General features: G+C 42.8%; 1 long non-coding RNA gene across 1 annotated transcript; it reads right to left on the bottom strand.

The window, feature by feature from the left end:
- On the bottom strand, positions 1–26,290 carry LOC119866537. Its single transcript, XR_005380316.1, has 4 exons — positions 26,066–26,290; positions 853–904; positions 535–690; positions 1–296 (listed from the first exon to the last, which is right to left on the bottom strand). It is a non-coding gene; the product is annotated as an uncharacterized LOC119866537 (long non-coding RNA).
- Positions 26,291–27,293: the final 1,003 nt, after the last annotated feature.

Below are 27,293 nucleotides of genomic sequence, written 5' to 3'. Positions count from 1 at the left end.
GTCCCCCATCATACATTCACTAGAACTCAGTCAGGAGGCAGCAAGTGGGCTGGGAGAGAAGCCTAGCAGAGGAAGTGTGTTTGCATAAAGAATAGCCGTCTCAGCCCCAGGATAGTTGCAGGTTCACTACCCACCAAAAGGCCAAGAGAGTTTTGCCTCGAAAGACGATGTCTAAGTTCGAAGAAACAATGGTCAATGTTTGGTACACTTCAGAAACGTCCGGAAGGGCTTAGGGCAGTGCTTCTTTAAAGCTGGCCTTTTGACTGTTGTCATGAAATTCCTCTCTCTGGTTGTCCCTTGTTAAAAAAAATATCTGTGGTTAAAACGGTTAATGAGTAGCATTAATTTTAAAGTTCTTCTTTCTCCTAACTAAATACTTAATCTCTCACTTGCTATCACATCCTTCTTATTTTTAGACTCATATAACCATTCCCAGTTGGAATTTTAAATATAGGTAATTGAAACCATATCTTGTAGCTTGGAAATAAGTGGAAGGTTGTCCATCTGTTGGCAAAGAAGGTAGGTAGTATTTACCTCTCCATTGAATCTGCCTCCTATAATTTGGGTTGCAGATGGCACCATCTGTTTCCAAAGTCCACTTATCTACAGTTGAGCAAGAGGGTAATGACCTTCCTGGGCTGGATTCAATCCACCTCGCACTCTGCCCAGCCGCTATCCTCTCTGTCCCATCTGCGAGAAAGGTGAAGGAGAGGCAGCTGGGAGCCCAGGCCAACTCAGCCAGGACAGCCCTGCATTCCCCCCACCCACCCACCCCAGACAAAAAGGATGTGTCCTGCCCCTGACAAAACCCACAAGTCGGGGGAGGGAGGAGGCTGAGAGAGCATCACGAACCTGGTGAGCTTGAAGACATGTCTGTTGCCCGGGAAACAGCTCCCTTTGTGTCCTGGGATCAGCAAAGACATATTCTATAAATTTTCCTCTCAATGATATTCTCATCTTGCCGATGTGCAGCATATTGAGAAAACCCTGACATTTGATAAAACTTGGATGGCAATCCACTAAATCTGATTAACCCTTTTTAGCATTAACTGTCACTTCCTGACACCCACAGCAACGCTAAAAGCTTTAGGCATGAGTACAACTCATTTCAAGAGCTAATACAGCATCTTGGTTACAGGCCCGTCTCTCTCACTTTCCAACTTGCATTGAGTGGGGGATGGGGGTGGCGGGAATAGGATTTAAGCCATCTGGTGGATTCTTAGTAAACCAGAAAGAACTCTGTGAGATAAGACAGCTGGTTAGTAGTCACTCTAAAGAAAGGTTGGGGGGAATTAAACTCCATCGATTCATTTAGCTGAGTCATCTGTGAATGATGGTTAAATATGGAAGGATCATTAGGAAGAGAATTTCCTCACTGAAATTTGTATGATAGTCGATTCATTCTTAACCACAACATGGTTAAGAAGTTGGGATCATTATTTCAGCTAAATCCAGAATCACAATTGCCATTTTATCAGCATCCTGTTCCACATACTCAATTAAAAAGTATGTAATAAAAAACTCTATTAGCATGTACATAAATTTTCAGCAGTTGTTTCCCCAAATTGCTAACTACCCGTGCCTCTACCCGATTTAGAGATGTCATCGTAGAAAATTAACCTGTTCACAACTACTTCAATGCCAGAATTAGAAAACGACTATTTGTGCATGTCTTAAACCCTAGGAGGAGAGGCTTCTAACTTGTAGAGGGCAGATAAAAGGAGTCCAAGTAGGACGGGGAAAAATCAGCAGGAGGACATAAGCAACAGTGATCAAGGCGGGTTCACTCATATGCCTGGGGCTCTCTGCAGGGAAAGGAGGAGAAACACCAGACAAGTCTGCTCTCCTAGGGGTTTATTAACATAGAGAAGAAATTTGGGTTCTGTTTAAGTGAGTATTTCAATATTTGTCTATAAAAGCCCCCACTCTATGCCAAGCACTGTGCCTGGTGCTGGGGACTCAAAGAGGTCTGCATCCCAATTTCTGTCCTCAAAAGAGTTATAATATAGCTGGAGAGAGGCACACACTAAGAAAATGGGTGGTTCAAACTGCATAGAAATGCCAGCTGGATGGCATACGAATGGGAAACTCATGATGCCACCACTCCCACCCCTAGAGCCCCCAGCAGTCATTGCTAATCAACCACAGTACTCTTTTTGTCTGAACTGAGATACAGCCTCAGAATTGCTCCCAGCATGGACCTCTAGGCAACAGCTGATAAGTAGCAGTGGCCATGAGCAAGGACACCCATATACCCTCCCTGGTGCGGATGATCTACGCTGGGGAGGAGAAGGAGGTACTTCCATGAATGGGTTCAAAGTTGCTGATATTCTAAAGGCCAGTCTGCCCACCTTTTCAGAGATGAACCAGAAGTTACAGACAATGGTTAAAATCCTTAGAAACACAATGCCTGAGTGTGGAAGAGCTACCACGATTCTTCTGGACAAGCTCAGGTTCTCTGGCATTAGGCTGGGGTGGGTCTGAGGTGTGATTCCCTCTTGCTGAGACATGAGGCCACCTGTTCTAAGCCATTTGGTGGGGGATAGGCTAAGGGATCTTATCTGAGTCCCTGTAACTCCAAAGACGGGCAGAGAGTGTAGACTTGCCTGGAAGGGGCATTTTCATGGCCACGTCCAGCATCCTGGTCCTACCACCTGGCTGAGGTAAAGCATGTTTGGGACAGAAACAAGATCTGCAAGGTAAGGCTGACATGGGTGTGTTTGACCTTGAAAAACAGATAACATGGCAGGAGGTAAGTTACTTAAATGTTGCAGAGACCAGAGGCCAAGAATTGGCAGAGGGAAAAGGTACAGGTCCTTGAGATGGACAGATGGTTCTCCTGAGAGCAGAGGTTTGGAGAAAAGAAACAGTTAATTCATTGACTCGTTCAATAGCACAGACAGATCACAATAGCAAGCAAAACAGATTGGGGTTCACTCATGGGGTTTATAGTGCACTCAAGAGAGACAGCTTTCTTCACCCAACCCCACCGATGGTGACAGACCACTGGGTAACATCTTGATATATTATTGTACTAGTTTCTTTTTTCTGCTGTAACAAATCCCCACAAAAGTAGTGGCTTATAACAATTCCAATTTATTATCTTAAAGTTCTGGAGGCCAGAAGTCCAAAATGAGTCTTACTGGGCTAAGATTAAGATGTCAGCAGAATGAGAAAGAAGGGAATCCTCCAACTTGCCACGATATGGACGGACCTTGATGGCATCACACTAAGTGTAATAAGTCAGAGAAAGATAAATACTGCATGATACCGCTTCTGTGTGGAATCGAAAAAAGCCAAACCATAAAGACAGAAAGTAGACTGGTACCAAGGTGGGGAGGGGGACTGTTGTTTGAGGGTGCAAATTTGTCGCTGGAAGATAATAAGTCCTGGACAGCAAATGCACAGCATAGTAATTATAGTCAATAACACTATATTATCAACTTGAAAGTTCTTAATTGTTATCACCACAAAACAGAAACAATATTTATGTGACATGACAGAAGGTGTGAGCTGACGCTACAGTGGTAATCCTATCGCATCAAATAAATATATCAGATCAACATGTGTACCTTTCACTTACACAACAATATATGTCAATTATATCTCAATAAAAACAAATACATAAAGAATAAATTAAAACGCACTTAATTTTTCTTTGAAAAAAGGGCTGTATTCCTTCTGGAGGCTGGAGAGGATCTATTTTCTCGCCTTTTCCAGCTTCCAGAGGCGCCTGAATTCCTTAACTCCTGGCCCTTTCTTCCATCTGCAATGCTCATCACTCCCAACTACTGTTTCTCTTGTCACATCTTTTCTTGATTCTGACCCTCCTGTCTCTCCTTTACAAGGACCCTTGTGATTCTATTGGGCCCACCCAAGTAGTCCAAGATAATCTTCCCATCTCAAGCTTAACCACAACTGCCAAGTCCCTTTTGCCATCTAGGGTGACATCCCTGTCTCAGGGAGAAGGATGTGCTCACCTTTGAGTGGCTAATCTTCAGCCTGCAATAATTATTGCCTATTTTTCCTTTGAATTCCTCTTACTCTTTTCCTCCCCCCAACATTCCAGCAGCAAGAAGGGCTTTCTCATAAACTCCCTTCCCCCACCCAGAGCAGCCATGAGATGATGACCTCAAAAACTATGGTGTTCAGTTGCAAGAGCCATGCTCTTGGGAGAGAAAAGCTGATTTGAATTCTAAAAACCTTCATTTGGAAAATCAAAAGCTGAAGTCTGAAGGATGAGGGCAAAAAGTTAATCCGCATATAATAGATTAGAAAGAGAACCCACTGGTTTCTGTCCAAAAGGGGAGAAAGCTTTGCCCTACTGGTCACAAGAAAGAGATCAGAGACAACTGGTATGAATTTAGGAACCATGGGTCCCTGAGACATCTGCAGCCCTGACTCACTGCTCAGATCAGAACTCCAGAAGAAGGATGAGCTGATGGGACCACTGGGCCTCCAAGGCACTGTGGAGTCACCCTCAGGCACCTGCAGGCTCTGGATAGCCAGATGCACCTATGGGCTCTTTCAGCTGTCCTGTCCTCCCGGTTCTGCCATTCTATGCACCCCATAGTGAGGCAGGAAGGCACTTGAGACATTCTTGTTTCCCTCTAGATGGGAGCAGAAGGCCCTAAAAAGGAACCAAAGAACTCTTGTTTTGGGACAAGAGGAGTGTGAGCTCCAGGAGCTGCCATTGATGCACAAGCACTGGATCAGAGCAAGGATGAAGGCAGCCCAGGCCCCAGGTGCCACCTCTGGTTCCAAGTGACACAGGATCTCCTCCACCCTGATGGCACCTGGGCTGCACACCAAGAAAGTAGAGCACAGAGAAGGAAGGAGAGGATCCTGAGTTGCTTAGGCATAAGCCCCATTTTGACATGTTTCAAGCAAGAGCCAACTGGTTACCTTTCCTAGGACTGAGGGCAAATGTGGGAGGCAGGATTCGGTTACAGGGACCACCTAAATCACAGGTGGTAAACCACAATTCTTGCAAATAGTGCTGAGTGTTCAGGAAGGATCCTGGTCTACACGGGTTCACAGAGGGTGTCCTGTGGGGAGGGATGTGGGAACCAAGACCTGGGGTCTTCCATCTTCCATGTGGTTTTATAATCATCAGTTCTTCACATGGTTCTGAAGAGAGCAGCTGGCCAGGACCACATGGGGAAGCCCACAAGAAGGGGGGTGACACAGCGTTGGGGCTTCAGGTTTAATTCCCCTCAGTCCTGGAGATGTGAGGCCCCATATGTCACCTATTCAACAATTTGCCACCTGTTCTCTGCTTCTGACATCACTATGCCAGCCAGGGGGGCGAGGCGGTGGTTCTTAAAGTTTCCGAATAAACACTACACATCTTCCTCAAGATGTGCTAGAGAACACTGAAGTACTTAATTATAAAATAATTTCAATGTTTTATTAAGAATAAAATCAAACATACAAAAAGTTTGAGCAAAATCAACAAATGGAAAAGCTGAAAGGTCTAAATGAGTAGCCACCATCTAAATTAACCATTGTCAATAGTTACATGTCCAGATAGAAGTTACTGTCGTTGGGGCACCTGGGTGGCTCAGCAGTTGAGCGTCTGCCTTCAGCTCAGGACGTGATCCTGGAGTCCCAGGATCGAGTCCCGCGTCAGGCTCCCCGCATGGAGCCTGCTTCTCCCTCCTCCTGTGTCTCTGCCTCTCTCTCTCCCTCTCTGTGTCTATCATAAATAAATAAAAATAAATAAATCTTTAAAGAGTATGTTGTAGGGCACTTGAGTGGCTCAGTTAGCTAAACATCCAACTCTGATTTTGGCTCAGGTTATGATCTCAGGGTCCTGGGATCCCTGCTCAACAGGGAGTCTTCTTCTCCCTCTTCCTCTCCCTCTGCCCCTCTCCCTCCAAGACTACAGATAGATGGTTGTACTTCTCTGTCTCTCAAATAAAATCTTTTAAAATAAATAATAAATAAATAAATATGTCACATAGTTCCTGACATGTTATTATTAAATATTTCAACTTGTATCCATAGAAAACATAAACAATGAAAATATGAATCATTATCACAGTTGAGAGTAAGACTGGTAATTTCCTAATCTTGTCCATTGCCCAGTTCATGTTCATATTTAATCTGTGGTATCCAAAAGCCTTTTATAGCCAGTCACTTTTCTAGCCTGATCCCACCAAGTTTCATATATTGCATGCAGTTGTTATGTCTCTTAATTAAAAGTCTGTCACTTGTTTCTACTGTCGTTGACTCTTTGAAAAGACAAGCCTAATTGTCTTGAAGAATGTCCCATGTTCTGGATTGTTGATTGTTTTCTTGAAGTGTGGCTTACTTTGTTCCTTACTGACAGATTAGCAAGCTTTCATAATTCATATTTTCCAATGTATTTTTAAAATTTTATGCAATTTATATAAGATTATGGTAAGAATTTACATTGAGCCTGATAATTGTGCTAAATGCATTATGTGCATTGTCTCATGGAATCCTCACAGCGACTTATAAGAAGACATCCTGACACTTACTATGTCCATTTAGCAAATGAGGACACTAGCTTTAGAAGAGGTCAGTCATTTTCTCAAGGCTGCACATAGGGGGTTTCACCTGAATTTTTACTCTTTCTGTCTCTAAGGCCTAAGCTCTAAACCTGATGCCAGTGTGCTCCACCAGAACACAGGCTCTTTGAAGATGAAGTCAATGTTTTGACTTCTCTAGACTCCCAACACATGGCATGATTCTCCTGCCTCAGTGCAGACTCAGAAACGTGGGTGCTAAGCGAAGGTAGCCCTCTGCCATAGCCTGTAATGATGGCTAGCACATGGGCACATATTTCTTGAATGAATGAATGAATGAATGACCATCTTTGGGGTCATTAAACTACTAGATTTAGGACCAGTTTTAACACCTGGTCAGTCCAAGTTGTCCTTCAGGAGGACTTATCTATCCCATGAATGGCAGCATTGAACTTGCTGTAATCTTGTAATCCTTTTGCAAACATCACAAGATTTTCAAACAATGCATCACAAAGGAGAGAGTAGCTTTGATGCCTAAAACCTGTCACAAATTCCCATTTATGAAAACATTTTCTCTAAAGTAAGATTTTTCCTCCCACTGTCCCTTACAATCTTGGCACCTTAGAAGCGGACTTGGAAGAATGAGGACAAGTCAATCCTTGTGCAGCTAGAGCATCTATAAAAGGAGTGTTGACAAAAAAAAAAAAAAAAACATTCTCCCATAAATCTCAGGAGGACAGAGGTAGAGGGCACCCACGCAGCAGTCATGAACTTCTGCCTTCCTGATCAGATGATAGGAAGTGGGTGCTTTGGAATTCAGCGGGGTGGACGCTCTGAGCTCACTGTGACTTAGAGCAATGACTCCACACTGCTCATAATTACAGATGTACGTAGGCATCAAACAGTGTGCATTTTCAGGATGTATTAAAATATTTTATGTGCTTATTTTCTCCCGAGGATACCAGAAAAGAAGGAAATGCAAAAATACTCTCAAGGTTCCTTGATCACTATTTCTCCACCAGAATGCTTATAGGAAAAATTTATGTCTGATTCATCAGTGTTTCCCAGTAAAGACCCACAAACTGGCTGCCTGGCATAGGTGTTCAGGTGCTTTATTGAACAAGTAAATGTTCTCAGGGGAAACTGAGATACAAAAGAATGATTAGGCAAGCACTCAAATAGACCATTTAAATTCATCCCCCTTGTTTGGTTTTCCAAAGGAGAAATCCAGACCCATATTCTTTTTTTTTTTTTAACCTGAGGCAATCCCTCCATGAGTAAGCAAGCCCTGTTAGCATTCAGATAATCATTTAGAGCTGTGCAACTTATTAAAAAAGCTCTCATTTCTGGTCTTCTGTCCTAGAAATTCTGATTCAGAAGATCTGGGACCTTGCTCAGAAATCTCCACTTTTATTTTATTATTCTTTTAAGATTATTTATTTATTTATTTATTTATTTATTTATTTATTTATTTATTTATTTATGAGAGAGAGAGTGCGCACACGCAGGCATGCACACAATCAGAGAGCTGAGGCGCAGAGGAAGAGGGAGAGGAAGACTCCCCAAAGAGCCAGTAGCCAGATACAAGGCTTAATCCCAGGACCCTGAGATCATGACCTGAGCCAAAGGCAGATGCTTAACTGATTCAGCCACCCAGGCACCCCATAGGAGTCTCCACTTTTTTTTTTAATAATAAATTTATTTTTTATTGGTGTTCAATTTGCCAACATACAGAATAACACCCAGTGCTCATTCCATCAAGTGCCCCCTTCAGTGTCCGTCACCCATTCACCCTCAACCCCCCGCCCTTCTCCCCTTCCATCACCCCTAGTTCGTTTCCCAGAGTTAGGAGTCTCTCATCTTCTGTCTCCCTTTCTGATATTTCCCACTCATTTCTTCTCCCTTCCCTTCTATTCCCTTTCACTATTATCTATATTCCCCAAATGAATGAGAACATATAATGTTTGTCCTTCTCCGATTGACTTATTTCACTCAACATAATACCCTCCAGGTCCATCCACGTTGAAGCAAATGGTGGGTATTTGTCGTTTCTAATGGCTGAGGAATATTCCATTGTATACATAAACCACATCTTCTTTATCCATTCATCTTTCGATGGACACCGAGGCTCCTTCCACAGGTTGGACATTGCTGTGGACATTGCTGCTATAAACATCGGGGTGCAGGTGTCCCGGCGTTTCATTGCATCTGTATCTTTGGGGTAAATCCCCGGCAGTGCAATTGCTGGGTCGTAGGGCAGGTCTATTGCTAACTCTTTGAGGAACCTCCACACAGTTTTCCAGAGTGGCTGCACCAGTTCACATTCCCACAAACAGTGTAAGAGGGTTCCCTTTTCTCCACATCCTCTCCAACATTTGTGGTTTCCTGCCTTGTTAATTTTCCCCATTCTCACTGGTGTGAGGTGGGATCTCATTGTGGTTTTGATTTGTATTTCCCTGATGGCAAGTGATGCAGAGCATTTTATCATGTGCGTGTTGGCCATGTCTATGTCTTCCTCTGTGAGATTTCTCTTCATGTCTTTTGCCCATTTCACGATTGTATTGTTTGTTTCTTTGGTGTTGAGTTTAAGAAGTTCTTTATAGATCTTGGAAACTAGCCCTTTATCTGATACGTCATTTGCAAATATCTTCTCCCATTCTGTAGGTTGTCTTTGAGTTTTGGTGACTGTATCCTTTGCTGTGCAAAAGCTTCTTATCTTGATGAAGTCCCAATAGTTCATTTTTGCTTTTGTTTCTTTTGCCTTCGTGGATGTATCTTGCAAGAAGTTACTGTGGCCAAATTAAAAAAGGGTGTTGCCTGTGTTCTCCTCTAGGATTTTGATGGAATCTTGTCTCACATTTAGATCTTTCATCCATTTTGAGTTTATCTTTGTGTCTGGTGCAAGAGAGTGGTCTAGTTTCATTCTTCTGCATGTGGATGTCCAATTTTCCCAGCACCATTTATTGAAGAGACTGTCTTTCTTCCAATGGATAGTCTTTCCTCCTTTATCGAATATTAGTTGACCATAAAGTTCAGGGTCCACTTCTGGGTTCTCTATTCTGTTCCATTGATCTATGTGTCTGTTTTTGTGCCAGTACCACACTGTCTTTTTTTTTTTAATTTTTATTTATTTATGATAGTCACAGAGAGAGAGAGAGAGAGAGGCAGAGACATAGGCAGAGGGAGAAGCAGGCTCCATGCACCGGGAGCCTGATGTGGGATTTGATCCCTGGTCTCCAGGATCGCGCCCGGGGCCAAAGGCAGGCGCTAAACCGCTGCGCCACCCAGGGATCCCCAGTACCACACTGTCTTGATGACCACAGCTTTGTAGTACAACCTGAAATCTGGCATTATGATGCCCCCAGCTATGATTTTCTTTTTTAAAATTCCCCTGGCTATTTGGGGTCTTTTCTGATTCCACACAAATCTTAAAATAATTTGTTCTAACTCTCTGAAGAAAGTCCATGATATTTGGTAGGGATTGCATTAAACGTGTAAATTGCCCTGGGTAACATTGACATTTTCACAATATTAATTCTGCCAATCCATGAGCATGGAATATTTTTCCATCTCTTTGTGTCTTCCTCAATTTCTTTCAGAAGTATTCTATGGTTTTTAGGGTATAGATCCTTTAAAAGTGGAGACTCCTTAAACCTAACCAAGGAGTCTCCACTTTTAAATACCTTTTGGGATGGTTCTGAGCAAGCCGTTTTCGGGAATCACTAATTTATAATCATTCAAAGCCAGTAGCAAGGTCAGCAAGGTCAGCATACTTTGAAGAAGGATTCATTCATTGCAAGATCAAAGTTAGGTTATCTCAGGTGGGAATCAAGTAGTTAAAGCATCTTGGTCCTGGCTCCTCATTCGAGTCACTTGGGAGAGGTTTTTAAAAACATGATGCTTTGCCTTCTTTCCAGACCACTTAAGTCAGAATCCCTGCAGTGGGACCTAGGCATTGTCAATTTTTTAGAGCTTCCCCAGAAGATTCTAGAGCAGCCAAGGTTGAGGATGATTCAGTTAAATAAAATCTCGTTCAAATTCATGTCAATTTGTCCCGCTTGCTTGTTACCTTAATAATAGTCTATACTTTGCAAAGTACACAGGCACACTCTGAATTAGGGAGGGCTGATCTTACCAACTCCTCTTCTCAAGATAAAGAGAGTGATTCTCAGAAAGGTATTGCACAAGTTAGCACAGCTGCAAGTTACAGAACTAGCCTGTAGGATTATAGCCCCACGTACAGCAGTCTTGCCATTGCACCACATCATCTGCGCATTTAAAAAAGTTTACTGCTAGGGATCCCTGGGTGGCACAGTGGTTTGGCGCCTGCCTTTGGCCCAGGGCACGATCCTGGAGACCCGGAATCGAATCCCACGTCGTGCTCCCGGTGCATGGAGCCTGCTTCTCCCTCTGCCTGTGTCTCTGCCTCTCTCTCTGTGTGTGACTATCATAAGTAAATAAAAATTAAAAAAAAATAAAAAAATAAAAAAGTTTACTGCTAAAAAAAAAGTTTACTGCTGAGTTTGAGCTTTCTCAGGTTAGAGGTTATTTGGTTATGGTCTTTTAAAACCCATGTGAGTCTTTCACCTTGATTTTGAGTGGCAGGTGTGTGTCCAGGACTGGGGTGAAGATCAACATAACCACATACTCTCATAGAAGACAGCCAGCCAAGGATGGACTGATTTTCTGTGATGCTCAAAATTTACATCTTATTAAAATATGATATAAAAAGAAAAAAAAAGTCTTCAAAGACAAGCAGTTAAGTGAATCAAAAGTTTGCAAGGAAAAGACTAAATGACTCAGGGAAAGAGAGAACGAAAACAAGATAATATATATATTTAGGATCAGGCTTTCTAATTTACTGCAATCTGTAGTACTCTGAATCTGACTACATTGGGTATAATTATTTCTGTCTAAATAATTTTGCAGACTTGCAGCATAATAACTCAGGATCACAAATAAGAATCAACTCTGCTGTGCTCACAACACAGCAATAATTATGTTCTTGAGTTGGTACAGCTCCTTACAGCTTGGTGCAAAGTAATTAGGTTTTTTTTCTTGGTGCAAAGCGTATTAACCTGTAGAAATTACAATCCATGAAGTGTAAGAAAGGTCTGCGTTTTTAATGGGAAAATACCAAATTTGGCCTACTAAAAATTCCAATCTAAGTGAATTAGCTGGCACTGTGAGGCCTCCCTGAAGGAAAATACTGGTCAGTTCATCAGCTTCCCACATGGTTGGGGAGCAGTGTCATTGGAGGAAAGATGAAAACAGCTGCTTCTATGCTCAACAAAGATAGAAATATGCATTTTATTATGGAAATAGCACCAGAGTACCTGAGATCTATCCAGGTTGATATCGTGGTTCAGTCATTCATTTGCATGGCTGTATATTCTATTCTATGAATATAGAATAATTTATCAATTAGTGCCTGCCTCTGGGAAGTGGTAAGCATTGGTGTGGATTGAGTGCCATGTGCCTGAAGGGGAATACTCAATGGGTTTCTACTGTTTTTGTGATGCTTTACTTCTTAACCTAGATGGTGATTATACAATATCTGTCACATTATTCTTCATATTTTCCTTCATCTGAAATAATTTATACTTTCTGTGATGGCTAATTTTATGTGTCAAATTGACTGGGCCAAGGGATACCCAGATAGCTGGTAAAACACTATGTCTGGGATGTTTGTAGGAGATTAACATTTGAATTGGTGAAGTGAGTAAAGCAGATGGCTCTCCTCATTGTGGGTGGACCCCATTCAATCTGTTGAGGGCCCAAATAGAACAAAAGGGCGGAAGAAGGGTGAGTGAGGACTCTCTCTCCTTGAGCTGAGACATCCATGTTCTTCTGCCCTTGATGCTGCTGGTTCTCAGGCTTTCAGGTTGACACTGAGATACCAGTAGCCTCCTGTTCTCAGGCCTTCGGGCTCAGATGGAATTCCACCACTGGCTTTCCTGGAGCTTCAGCTTGCAGATGACAGATAGTGGGACTTGTCAGCCTCCATAACCATGTGATCCAATTTCTAGAATAAATCTCTTCATATACGTATGTGTGTGTGAATCTCCTAATGGTTTTGTTTCTCTGAAGAAACCTAACACTATTTCTTTTTTAAAAAAAGAAAGAATACAATTCAGGGAAGATGGCAGGAGGTATATTTTTTAGGTTTTCCAGAATCTGTGCATAGAAACAGAGCAACTATATTGCAAGTCAAAATTAACAGACAAAATTCATAACAAAACTAGACAGTAAGATATTCCTGCAAACCCCAAAATGCAAGCAAGTAGAGAAACATCTCCAAAAGCCACCAGATTTCTGGTGTCAGTGTCAAAAAAAAGCAGAAGATCTGAGAATGGGAAGGCCTCAAATTGTTAACAGATATTTACTGGTAAGTACCATATGTCCATCCGAGAACAGCAGCTGAATGTGGGGCAGGGCGTAAGTTGACTGTTCTGGTAATGAGTGAGGGCCAGTTTGATGTTAGGAAGGTTTGAAGGGTCTGATGCAATTGAGTCCCTGTGAACTTTTGAAACTGGCCCTCAGGGTTCCCATCTAGGATGGAGTTCCAAATTGAGAAGATGTTGTTAGAAGTGTCATCCAAACTCAGGAGATAAGGAGTCATAGGATAGTAGAAATATAAAGTAAAATAAGGTATAGGAGGAGGAAATGTAGCCAGAAAAATATCAGAAGGCAAGCAGCCCTATTTTAAACGTCATATCTAAATGACAGGAGTAAGAGCCCCATGAAGCTAGAAAAGCTACATTTGAACCAATCCTCTTTCTAAAAGTTCAGGAAAACTAATCTCATACATACATAAAAGCCACAGAATACAATTATGATCAAACCCCGCATGGAGTTACAATGAGGAAAAGTAGATTATGAAGCAGAGTAACATCCCCACAGACAATGGAAGTACTCCCCAATCCACACTAAGAAAAAAGGAACATTATTTCAAAAGGAACTATAAGGTATTTTAAAAATGACACAAGACACAAAAGAACAATGTTAAGTCAGAATTAAAAAAAAAAAACTCAGAACGATGTTAACAGAACTCAAAAACAATTAGAAATAATAATTTAAAACTATTGTTGGAAAGGAAGATTAAACTAGAAGGAATGCAAGCACAAACAAGCATAAATAATGTCTTAATAAAAATAGTAGGCACAAAAAAACAAGATATGAAAGATATATTAAAAAGATGCAAGATAGCACAAGTATTGAAGATAGGCAAAGAAGATCCAACATGCGGATCATAGCAGTATCTGAAGGAAAATACCAAATGAAAAATGAAGATCAATAAGACAAACTTGAATGCAAAGAAACCCTGAAATAAAGAAAAAGATATGAAACCAAATACTAAAGCAAAACAATATTAACACAGATTAACCAATAAAAAGATACCTTCTAGTAAAATCACTAGATTTATTAAATGAAAAAATGAGAAAAAAATCCTTTGGCAAAAAGAAAATATGATTTAGAAGAATAAAATTAGATTATTGTCAGAGAAGTTTTCCAGCACTGTTTTTATGTCAGAAAATGAAGTAACATATTTAAGATATTTAGGGAAACATTAATATGAGCCAGGATTTTTATCTAGCAAAGCTGATCTTCAAGTATCAAAAGCATAGACAAATGGTTACCAAGACTGAAGAACTCAGGGAATAGTGTTCATATGAGATCTTCCTAAGGAACCTAGTAGAAAAAGCTTTACATAGTCAAAATGAACAGAGAATCATGAGCGTAAAGATTAGCAGTGAGCATTAAACCTATAGTTACTTGTAGAAATAAGAGTAAATAAGTGAAAAGTATAATAGTATTTAATTGGTATATGACCTGAAAATATAACTAAGAGTATAAGCATAAGAAGTAATTAAGATGTTTGCAATAATCAGAGTTGGTGGTGGTAGCTTTTGAATTATCATCAAAAGATGCTAACATGTATAAATGGGCTGAACAAATCAATACTTAAGGAGTATTCTACTTTTATCATCCTGTGTGCTTCAGAACCAAGATTTTCAGTATTAAAAAAAAAAGAGATTCAGATGTAATATAGTCAAGGTCAAACGAAAACTATAGTCTTGATGTTGGTAAATTGAATTTAAACAAAATGGAAAACAATTTTAAAAATGTAGCCTTGAATATAACTTGGAAATATCAGTATGAGTCACACGTTGTGTCTTTATTTTGGGGGAGAAATACCATATATCTCCTAACTCTGTCCACTATGACATCCAGTAGCAATGATCACCCCAAGAACACAGATTGTGATCTTGAAATTTTGCTCAGTGAAAGCAACCATGGTTTAGAGAAATGATTGGTTTCAGGTCTGGAATAGAAGAGGCATAAGATGAACCTAGGACATGTGGTAATACCAGATAACAAGGAAGCTCCTAAGACTACGTCCTACAATTGACCAGATATGGAACAATCAGTATAAGTTTCAATAAAAATAAGAATGGCAGTGGATTGACCTGCAACAAACATGTTTAAATCCAGGAACCAATGACAGGCACTAATTTATTGTCTTGGAAGACAAGAGAAGAAAGATAAAATAATCTAACCAAGATGAGGACCCTTAGGATTAAAATCACACCTCCTGCCCTTGTTAGCTATTTCACTTGGGCAAGTCACTTCAGCTTTGCTGAGACTTACTTTTTCTCATCGTCAAAATGGAGTTGAACTTGCAATGTAGCAGTAAAAAAAAAAATGCTCCTACCTCCATATTTTTGTCAAGATGGAATAAAATATGATAACATAAGTAAATTTCATGGAGCCTCGCTGACTAGCACTGAATAAGATCTTGGGAAATGATCTTGAAATATGAATATGGATCTCGAACATCTAGAGGCAGCCTTGCTTTGGAAATAGTTCTGGATTTGCCACTCATCCCTTTGGTGACTGGGGGAGAAACAAAATCACTTATAAAATGAGAATAGTAATACCTGCCTCCAAGTGATTGTGAGCTGGGAGAGAGGATGGGCATGGACCCCTGGTGAACTGTCACTACCTCCACAGAGTCAGCTGCTTGTCATTGCCCTCCAGTGCCCTGAAGGTGTGTGTTGCCTAATGGTGGGCAGGAGGACCAACTGTGTCCCAGGGCCACTTTGTGCAACTTTTTAAATCCACGCTTTTGTTTAACCCAACAGGAAGCCTTCTTGGGTGACTGCTATGATTCAGGTAGCAGTGCTGGGCCATCTTCATGGATTACAGCATAAGCAGTAGCACTGTTACCCCCTCTCCCTCTCCCCCGAACTGTAAACACAGAGAGTTTGGGTCACAAGTTGGACATGAGAGAGACGGTAGAGGCAGGATTCATACCCAGGCTGGCTGGCCACAGGACTCAAAGCTTCTCTACTCCAAGGCTGCACTAAAGGAATGTAGATGAAAGAGAAAAGTAGTACCAAAATCCTCTCCTGCTTGCACCCCCCCACCCCCTGGAGGCAGCTCTGCCCCCAGCCCTGAGCACACCTCTTTCTGGCACACCATGCTCAGGGAACCCCCAGCCACAGCTGTTCCCCTCGGCCCCACAGTTCCCTGCCATCCCACTGCAGGAGCACTTTGGAACCACAGCCTTGGGTTGACTCTCTGGGGCCTCCGTTCCCTTTGGAATGTCCACAGCCATGTGTGTGGCTCCTCAGCAGCAGGAGGAGCTGCTTTCATGGACACTTTCCACCTCATGATGTTCCAACATCACGGGCTGCCACGTGAGTGCAGGTGGACCCTGCATGTCATTTTTATTGGAAAATTGCCATTCACATCTACTATTTTTTAAAAAGATTTTATTTATTCATAAGACAGAGAGAGAGAGAGAGAGAGAGAGAGAGAGAGGCAGAGACAGGCAGAGGGAGAAGCAGGCTCCATGCAGGGAGCCTGACGTGGGACTCGATCCCAGGTCTCCAGGATCACGCCCTGTACTAAAGGCAGTGCTAAACTGCTGAGCCACCCAGGCTGCCCTACTATTTTTCTCTAAAAGTAGGAGAAAATACCCCATAGGGTAAAGGCTTAGATGTGGTGGTTAAATTACTGGGGGTTAAAATCCTGTCTCCACTGGGGTTCCTGGGTGGCTCAGTTGATTAAGCATCCAACTCTTAATTTCAGCTCAGGTCGTGGTCTCAAGGTTGTATGACTTCATGCTGGGTGTGGAGCCTGCTTAAGATTCTCTCTCTCCCTCCACCTTTGCCACCCCCACCACCTCCGCTCAAGTGCTCTCTCCCTCTTTCTCTAAAATAAAATAAATAAAATCTTTAAAATTCTTTCCACATCTAATGCTAGCTAGATGGCCTCAGGTGTATCCCCTAGCCTGTCCTCATGCCTCAATCTCCTCACTGGCAAAAAGAAAATAACAGGGACTACTTATAGAGACTCTGGAAGGATGGACATAAGGTACTGAGCATGACAGAAGGCTCACAGTCAGTGCTCCATAATAAAAGGTAGTTAATCTATTATTATTTTGCTATTTCGCTGGAGCCCAAGTTAGGAAGTACTGCATTCCTGGCCTTTCAAACCACCCTCCAAGGTATTGCAAAGAAAAGTGTGTTCCCTAGCATGTAAGTCTCATATTTTATGTTCAAAACTAATAGGATTTTTAGTTATTTCTTTATTTGTCGTGTGATTTTTAAAAGTAACCTTTATCCTGACAGAGTATTTTGTATCTTTGTTGAAAAAGTTTCTAGGCTCCCTATTATCTGGATAGTAGCTTTTGGCTTTATGTTATGGAAAAACCTGCTATCATTTTCTAGTTCATGAAGATCTTTTGATATTGGCAAGATTTAATGTGAATTTTCTTAACATAGATATTTTACCACCCAGGAAGATCATTTGATCATTCTTCTCTGATCAATTAATATATTGAATTATATTAATAGGTTTCCTAATGTCAGATCTTCCATGCATTCCTGCAAGGAAAATACTTGATAGTAGTAGATTTAGGTTTTTTTTTTATATGTTGTTGCTGTAATCTATTGCTAATATTTTATTTTACATTTACTGCATCCATCTTCATATAGGAGATTGCCTTAAGACTTTGTTGTTATGTTGTATTTAGTCAAGTCTATTTTATATATTATTCTAGTTTCAATAAATAATCTAAATTATGTGTACTTTGGCATTTTGGTGGAATTTGTCTCTGAAACTTACTAACCATCCTGTTTCTTTTATGGAAATCTAGCTTCTTTGATGTTTTGTATCTTTGTACTTGTTTCTTATTCTTGCCATAACAAATTATCACAAATGTATCAGCTTAAAACAATATCCATTCACCATCTTCTAGTTCTGTAGGCCAAAAGTCCATGTGGTCTCCACCTAGTCTTCTGCTGAGGTTGCACAAGGTTAAACATCAAGGTGTCAAGTGGCCTGGGCTCTTAACTGGAAACTATAGGGGGAAAATCTGCTTCCAAGAATATTCAAGGTGTCAGAAGAATTCAGCCCCTTGTGGTTGTAGGACTGTTGACCACCTTTCCTCACTATCTGTCGCTGGAGATCCACTCTGCACCTGGAGGTCACCTGCATTCCTTGTTCTGTGGCCCCTCCGTCTCCAATCCAGCAACTCAGTGCATTGAGTCCTTCTCACACCTCATATCTTTCTGACTTTCTCTTCCACCACCAGATGGAGAAAGTTTTCTGTGTTAAGGGCTCATGTGATGAGATAAAGTCCTCCCACATGATCTCCTGGTTTAGGGGTAGCTGTGCTGCATAACAGAATACAATCATGGCAGTGATACTTCATCATAGTCACAGATTCCAAGTACTAGAATAGAATATATTGGGGAGGCCATTTTGGATATTCTACTACAATCACCTAGAGATTAATTATCAAGTTTGGTAATTAATGTTTTCCCATAATAAGTCATCCATTCCATCTAGACATTTAAGTATATTTATTTGCCTTAATTTTTCCATCTCTTTTTTCATTTTTTATATTTATGCTTGTGTCCTTTTTCTCGTAATTATGTTAGTTACAGTCTATCTCCCCCTCTGTAAAGAAACATCTCTTGGAATAATTTATTAGTTCCACTGCTTTTCTATTTATAATACATTAATTTCTACATTTATCTTTATTAACATTCTAATTTCCTTTGCATTACTGTTTGTTTTTACACGTCTCTATTTAAATAATAATTTATTTTCACCCTTTCTTGTTCATAACACTGGTATTTAAAGCTACAGATTTGTCCATCCTTTAACTACTTGTAAGTTTTGGTATACAATTCTTTACCTATTATAATTACCCAGGTTATTTTGGTTATAATCCCCTCTTCCACTTGTGTTTAAGAGAGAGTTTTTAAATGCCCAGGTGAGAAATGTTTCTTTATTAATGCTTTGTTTTATTTAATTTTCATCAGTGTTTGCAGTGTGTAAAACGTCCACTTTTTTGGAAGTTTAATGAGTTATATTGCTTTTTAATTCTTTTAGGACTAAACCTATAACCTTAGCATGTCTAAACCTTGACGTGCTTACCATTTTTACTTGGCCTATCATCTTTGCAAGCATCTATTGAAAATGAAAAATTCATACATTCACACCTCTCCCACCTTCTCTGCACCCTCTTCCTCCGGATGTTTATACTTAGATTGTTCTAAATTTCAAGATTTGCAGTATTTACTTTGTTCTGTACACATAATTATCACATTGACATAGATTCAAAGCTCATCACCAATACCTTCACTACAATTTTTTCATTTTGCTGGATTTTTGTTATCATGTCATATTTTAAAGAAAGGCTCAAATATTCCCTATGTCCTTGTGAACTTGATTTTTATTCCCTTTTGTCTGATACCCACACAATTTGTTCTTTATCATTAAATTTCTGGCCATCTCTCTCAAGTTTTCATTTCTTCTTGCTCTTTCCAGGTTCAAGTGCAGGAATCTCATTGTCACAGGGAACTTTTCTTCTGTTATATCTTGAATATGTTTTCATTTCCATTTGATTTTTTCCCTTCTCCAAGGATGTGTTTTTTGTAGTATGTATCCCCTCTATTTTTCATTTGTGACATGTTTTCTATGATTTTTAAACACCGTTTTTTTCCTTTTCTCTTCAGTTCTCTCCTTCAAGCCAATCTCAGTTTCCTCTATACTTATTCTAACTTGGCATTGATTTCTGTAATTACTTGATTTTTCTTCTCCATTTCTTTCCTAAGCTCTTCCAGTTCAGTCTTCACCACCTTCTTTTGTCTTATCATCTGCTTTTGAGGTTTTATAGCTCATATAGGTGTGCTTGTTTCAGAGTGACTGTATCATCTTTTATTTGTTTGTTATCACAGAGAAGTGTCTGTCCAGAAATATATGCCATTCCATGGCACAATTCTTCTTCGGTTGTGTATTTTGGACCAACATTTGATTTAGTGTGTTCCTTGTATCATTTTATTTTGCACTTTTACTTCTGATATCCACATCTTTTCCTTTTTTGGTTGCTGTTCATTTTAAGTGAGTCCTTCCAAGGCCAGGCCCTTGTTCAAATACGGCACAGAGGGTGGGTCAGGAGAGTGCGTTGAGACAGGAATTGAAGAACAGTGTCCTATCCACTGGGCAATCTCCCCTCAAGACACATGTCTGCCCTGGCCAAGTGGGAGCTTTGCCTGGCTCACGGAGAAGCGGCAGGTCCTTCTGGTGGTAACATAAAGATTATATCTTTTCTGTGAGTGAAATCAACAGCTGCCAAGCCGATCACCACCCACTGTCTTTGTTAATACCTTGCACTTAACACTCAAACAATCTTCTTGCAGTGATGCTATGTCTGCATGAGTCCTGACTCAGCATTGCCTTCCCTGGGACTCTACAATGTCACAACATGCTCAGAGGTGTTCCACCAGAACCCATGATTCCACAGTTTGGCCACTTGGTCCTGCAGACCCTGGTTCACTGTGCAACATCTGCGCAGTCTGTGCTCTTTCTTGGCACCCATGCTACACTCTCCTGCTGCTCAACTATCAGGCACATAGGTGTGTGCCTCCACAAGCAATGTTTGCATCCTGGCAAAAAGAAAGCCCTCTCATTGGAAATCCACTTACTTTACAAAGAATCAAGGCAACACTTCCAAAAACATTGCTTTGAAGCCCAGAATTAACAGGTGAGGCTCTAAGTACTGAAACACAAAATGGCATCTGGACGTTTGCCGATGTTTGTCATTGATGATAAACTGAGTAGGAGTATTAGCACTTTAGGTTCATCCTGAGAGTTTCCACTTCTATTATTTCCTGTGAGCCAAGGAAATTGGGCCATTCTATCTAATAAAATCTTGGCTGTCTGCATGTCTTCCCCTGCAGTTACATTGAAACAGGAAAACCCTGATAAGACAACTCGGCTGTGATGACAATATGTCTGATTTCAACTTTCCCAATGTTAATTGGGGAACTTTCCTGACACATAGCATAATGAAGGTGGACGTGATGGATGCAGTCAATGATTACATGTCAGAGGCATTATCAGGAATGCTTAATGTCTAGATCCATTTCCAACTAATGACCAAGATGGTCTTAGGAAATTAGCGAGAGCTAGACACCAGGGTCAGGCTACTGCACAGTGATGAAATTGATGTAGTGTGGAAATAAAAAAAAAAAAAAAAACATCTACTGGCAAAAAATTAAAAAGTGTGACTCCAGCAGACAGGAAGGATGCTGGCGGAACGCATGCGAGCCAGAAGAGTTCAGATCCTGTGAACCACTTTCATCGACAGAAATAGAACAAACAGAAAAGAAATGGCTTCTCAGAAAGGCTGTGACTTGTTTACCCAAATAGCAATACAAACACAGTCATGAAAACAAGGGCTCATTATAGAGAAGATTTTGCAAGAAATCAGATAAGTATGGAGCAACATTAAGAAATGGTTGTCTTCACTCTGAAATGGGCTTCAATTCTGAAATGTGATTGAGGTAAATTGGAGCACTGACCCCACACTTCTGTTATGCCATTATATGCAAACACGACCAGAGCCTTTTCAGTCCCCTCTGGCTCTCAGAACAATATTCTTTCCCTGTGCATTATTTTGGCCTTGGCCGTGTAAGCTGGACTGATGGAGCGAATGAACTATTGGTTAGTATGACATGAGCAGAAGCCACAACTGTGCAGCACAATTGGCTCTGGTTTCTTGTAGTCCTGCCATTGCCATGTGAAGTCATGCCTCAGGTAGCTGCTGGTTCAAGGAGCAACCCACTAAGAAGACTTGACCTGACCCATAGCCTGGAGCCATGGCAAGTCACCCACCAGTGAGAGAACTGTCCAGCCATACCTTGTGTAGATTCACCTCACTGTTCATTTCAAAGATTGTTTTTTCAAACGAACCTAATAAAACTCAAACTCTGACTCCTAGTCTAATGTGGTTTGCCTTTTCCAATGGCATTACATTTTGTAAAAATTCAAAATCCTAATTTTTTAGAAAATATTTAGAACTCTTAATGAGTTATAGCTGTATTCATATCACTTTTCTTAAATTGTGGTAAGATATATATCACATAAAATTTACCATCTTAATCATTTTTAAATGTGCAGCTCAGGGGCATGAAGTATATTCCCATTGTTGTGCATTCACCACTAACCATCTCCAGAACTCTTTTCATTTGGCAAGACTGGAACTCTGTTTCCATGAAACAACTCCCATTCCCCCCTTCCCCAGCTCCTGATGACCACCACTCTGCTTGCTGTCTCTATGAATCAACTAGTAGAAACACCTCATAAAAGTAGAATCATGCAGTATTTGATTTTGCGACTGGTTTTTTCCCTTCGCATCATGTCTTCAAGGTCCACCCACGTTGTAGCAGATGTCATAATTTTCTTCCTTTCCAAGGCTGAATAATATTCCAGTGTGTGGCTATGTCACATTTTGTTTATCTGTTCATCTGCAGATGGGACACTTGGGTTGCTTCTGCCTTTTGGCTTTTGTGAATAATGCTGCTGTGAACGTAGCTGTACACATATCTCTTCAAGATCCAACTTTTAATTCCTTTGTGTATACACCAAGAAGTAGAATTAGGGGATCATGTGGTAATTCCACTTGAATACTTTGAGCAACTACCAGATCGTTTTCCATATTTCAAAGACTTTTAGAAAGATTGACTTTTGGAGGCAGGAATGCCCATGTGGAGCACAGGCTAAGCAATGCATATTTTAAATGAAGAAACTCAAGTCTTCAGAGGGTGGGCACTTGCCTGAGCTCATCGAGCAAAGATCCGTATTACTGGCAGGCATCCTTGTTAATTCCAGTTTTGATAGAAATCTGAAACATTCAGCTCAACAGATGCTCCTCTGATTCCCCCAAAGGGAACTGCCTGCCTCAGTGCTGTGGCCCCGCCATACCCTGTGTGCTGGTCTCTCTTTATTTTGATGCCTGTCTCTCTTGACGCAAGCCCTTGGGAAGCAGGGCCACCACTCACGGTATCTTCTCCTTTGAATTTGCAGTGATTTGCATAATTCCTAAGTGCTTACTTGGCGCTCACTGGAGACAATCAACATGTCACCTCTGATTCCCTGTCCCCCGTCCCAGCTCCCAGTCCACCAGCATTTGGACCCTGACACAGGCTGCAGCAAACTCTCCAGAACCCCTCATGAGCCTGACTTTCTGACCCACAAAAAACACAGGACACGGCCAACCCCTCTGTCTTTGGAAGCCTCCCTGCCTAGACTCTCTTCCTCTGACCCTGTCCCATCTCTCTGGTCATTGTTGTTCCTTCTTGGAGGCCTTCTGTACTTTGTGTCTTTATCCATCAACTTGGCTTGCTAGTCTACAGTCACTGATAGTCACATGCTCCCCCTAACCTCACCCCCCATTTCAACCATGAACTCCATTCCTCCCTCTGGCATCCAAGTGTCCTGTTCCCGACGTGTCTTCTGAGCTCCAGGACCACTTTTCTGGCGGTTCCCACAGGGAGACCCTTCAATTCTTCACTCTTACTGTTGTTCTCCAATCCCTCCCCTCGTCCTGAGCTACTGACTTTGGTAAAGCCTTGCCATCTTCCTCATCGAACCACCTGTCTCCAAAATAACTGCTAGTGCACTAGAACTGTCCCTTGGTGGCTCTCAAGGTCACACATTTCTTCCCCCTATGCTGTCCTGCATTGACTCAGGCATTTGCCATCTCTCCTCCTGCCTCTGACTTATCCTGCACACTACTACTGGGTGAAATCTCTGCAACACCACGTAGATTATGTGAATTCCCTGCTCAAATAAGCCTGATGGCGTTTGAGTCCAAAGGCCCAGGCAGACAGCTGAGGAAGATCCTGTAGGCTCCTTGGCCTGGTCAACCCTCAGCCAGCTGCTGGAAGGAATGTGAAAAATCGGCATCCTGGTTTCAGCCCTCGCTTAGAATGCCACTGAGGGAAGAGCACCCACACCCCCGAATCCTTTCCCTGTCTCAAAAGTGTGCTGGCATTTTCTGGTTTAAAAAAAGAGATCTCAGAACGTCTTCCATCTCCGCTCAGACACCTGGCCTCATTCCTTCACCTGCAGAGTCCTGTGGAGGATGCCTCTCGCCTCCCACATCTCCCTGACAAGCTGCTTGTGTCCTGCTTTGGGCACAAAATTCCACCCCAGGAGTGATGAGATGGCAAATCTCCCTGGCCCTGGGTTCTCCTTTGCTGCAGACACTTCCACTTGATCCTGCGGTCATCGGCCAGCTCAGGGGTCTTCACCATGGGTGCCTGTCCCCTAGACCGCTGTACGGGCTGTCATGGCAGGGACACGTGAGGAGGCTGCTGAAGGTGCCATGTAGATTAGCAAAGAGCCAGACGGTCTCCTGTCTGGAAACGTCACATCAGGGCCAGGAAGACTTGAAGTCCCGGCGGGGCCGCCTGCCATCTCCACTCGGCCTGGCTGCCCGGGTCCCCAGCAGCCGAAGCTCGCGGAAGACCCCGGCAGTGTCCCCTCCAGCCACCGTGATCACCGGGCCTGCCTGGGGGAACCGAGTGGCCCGCGGACCCTGGCCACCCACAGGTGCTGCAGGGCTGGGGGCTAACAAGCCTCTCCTGGGGGACAAGATTAATTTTCCAGAGGACGAACCCATGGGGGTAAGGAGAGTGGATCGGTTACAGGGCACCACGTTTGTATGAGTCAAGGCCCCTCCAGGACCCCACATCAGGACCCCAGGCCCAGGGCCACCATGGAACCGAGTTGGACCCCAGGAGCTGGGACTCAGCAGGCTGAGGGGGAACCACATCCGGCCATGGGGTGCGCTTCCAGAGTAGATTCAGGCCCGGCCACTTCCCTGCAGAACAGCAAAACAAGTCCCTCTGTTGTGCTCCAAAGAGCAGGAGAGGAAGAGGGAGTGCGGCCTCTCCTGCCAGGTGGCCCGGGTGGCCGGGGCCCAGCTCAGGTCCCCACCTCTGAAGTGGGCTGTAAGCGCACAGGGACAGCACATACACAGTCAGCCTTCGGATCCTTCGGCGGAGACGTGGATGGGCTGCTCCTCCCCGCAAGCTCCCAGGAAATGAACCCGGGAAACACGGGCCGGGCCAGGAGAGTTGAGAAAGGATCGGTTTGTGACACGAAGCAGATGTGACTCACTCGCAGAGGAGCCCAACGGAGCCTGGCCACAGCCGCTGCTGGAAACCCTGGTGAGGCCCAGATGGGCATCAGTGCTGTCAGGCTGTCAGGACGAGCCATCAGGAGCAAGCCCCTCAAGGGACCGGGTCGGGCAGTGCAGAGCAGCCGGCAGGGGCCAAAGTAATCAAGGTAGTGCCAGGGAGGGAGAGTGAGCCTCTGAATAATTTGGGGGCACCAAACCAGAGTGTAATGTGCAAAGACCAGAGGACTGGGGTGGAACAAGATTCAGTAGGGTCCTGAAGGACCAAAAGCCCTAAATGGATAACTCCTCCAAGACTGAGACAAAACAAATAGGGACACCTGCCACCAGAACCCTAAAAAGGGTGGCCTACATAAAGATTCTTTAGGGCAGTGAGAGTATCTTGTGTGAGCCCGTAACAGTGGATACATGATGTACGCATTTGTCAAAACCCACAGGGTGCACAGTGCACAGAGGGACCCTAATGTGAGCTATGGACTTGTTGCTAATAATGGGCGAACGCCAGCTCATCAGCTGTAATAATCGCACCACACTGCGCAAGGTGGCAGTTAGAGGGGCGACTTCGGATGGGGAGGGCATAAGGGCACTGTACTTTCTGCTCAGATTTTCTGTAAACCTAAAACTGCTCCAAGAAATAAAGTCTAGGGGTGCCTGGGGGGGCTCAGTCAGTTAAGCATCTGCCTTCATCTCAGGTCATGATCCTGGGGTGCTGGGATCAAGTTCCGAGTTGGGCTCCCTGCTCAGTGGGGAGTCTGCTTCTCCCTCTCCCGCTGCCTCTCCTCCAGCTTGTGTTCTTTCTCTCTCACTTTCTCTCTCTCCAATAAATAAACAAAATCTTAAAAAAAAAGAAGTCTATTCACTGAAAAAATATTAAACAGGCAGTCCTAAGGGAAGGAAGAGGATCCAAGTGATGTCTGCATCCAGGTGCTAAGCGTGACAAGGTGGTGTGGACATATAAGTCACATCCTCACCCAGTGACTCCCGAGTCATCCCAGTTCCAGGAAACCTCATTCAACACCTTCTTATTAGGAAACCAGCCCCCTGTTTGAAGACGTGAACTTACTTCGGCTTTCTCTTTTGCAGATTCTGAAGCGCTCGCATCAAGATTTCGCATTTGTATTTCCCTGCTCTGTGAAGGGGTCTGTCTCCTTGTGGGACAGACAACACAGAAACAAGGGTGACTTTTACAAAATAGTGGCGTCATTTTTTCCGTCTGCTGGAAGGAGACAGAACTCTTCCCCAAAAGCACACGGAATTCCTCCCACCGAGTATCTTGTTAAAACTGTACCTTTTCGTGGAACTTTTCATTTGGAATCATGAACAAGCCTAAAGAGCAATTTAGCAAAATTCTAGAACTTTCATGACGTCAGTTCTATAGTCAATTCAGAAATGCACGCAGAGAAGACTGGACATAATCCTAATTTGCGGAGAACTACTAGGGATAATGAAAAGCCCATATTCTGTCACTGATGATTTTTCTTTCAGTGACTATCTCAAAGAAACAGTTTTATTTCTGGTAAACCATGGGTGTGGTTAAGCGCACGGGTTTGGTTTTGTGCTCCTGAGCTTAGATCGCACTGCAGTTTTCCTTTGTCTTTCACCTAGGACCCCTTGGGGATCGTGATGACTAGGAGATGTCCCTGTGGCAGAGGGCACATGATTGGAGCCTGGCAGTAAGATGCCCCACTTCCCTCAAAGCCCTGATGAGGAGACAGAGCTATTCAGTGATATGCTAAAAATACACCCGGAACTGCTCGGGACCCTCACAGCAGCCCGCTGAAGCAACCCCCCCTCCCCATCACCTGCTGTGAAATCTGAGGGCCACAGCTCTGCACACAGGCTCTTCTTCCAAGGAAAAAAACTACAGCATCAGCATCCATGCCAACTGGCCCGCCACCAACAGAGGGTGTCAGGCTCTGTCTTGAACCCCTCTTCCATTGGGTTGCTCTTCAGCTGGATGAGTTGGGGCTCAAGTTTGAGGGCTGTTTTTTTTTTTTTAAGATTTTATTTATTTATTCATGAGAGAGGCAGAGACATAGGCAGAGGGAGAAGCAGGACTCAATCCCCAGGACCCCAGGGATCATGACCTGAGGCAAAGGCAGACGCTCAACCATGGAGCTACCCAGGTGCCCCAGTTTGAGGGCTGTTATAACAGCTCCAACTTCCTAGTGCTGGGTAAGCACAAGAGCCATCAGAACCTAAGGAAAAGCTGACACTTAGAATGAGTACGGTTATGATGGAAATAATAGTAGAGGTGATCTTCAAAGTGAACAGCAGTGAGCACAGGGCAT

The sequence above is a fragment of the Canis lupus genome, chromosome 28 (assembly GCF_011100685.1).
Source record: "Canis lupus familiaris isolate Mischka breed German Shepherd chromosome 28, alternate assembly UU_Cfam_GSD_1.0, whole genome shotgun sequence".
NCBI classification, from domain to species: domain Eukaryota; kingdom Metazoa; phylum Chordata; class Mammalia; order Carnivora; family Canidae; genus Canis; species Canis lupus.
The sequence above is the reverse complement of the archived record's forward strand: the minus strand, read 5'-3'. Positions and strand labels throughout refer to the sequence as shown.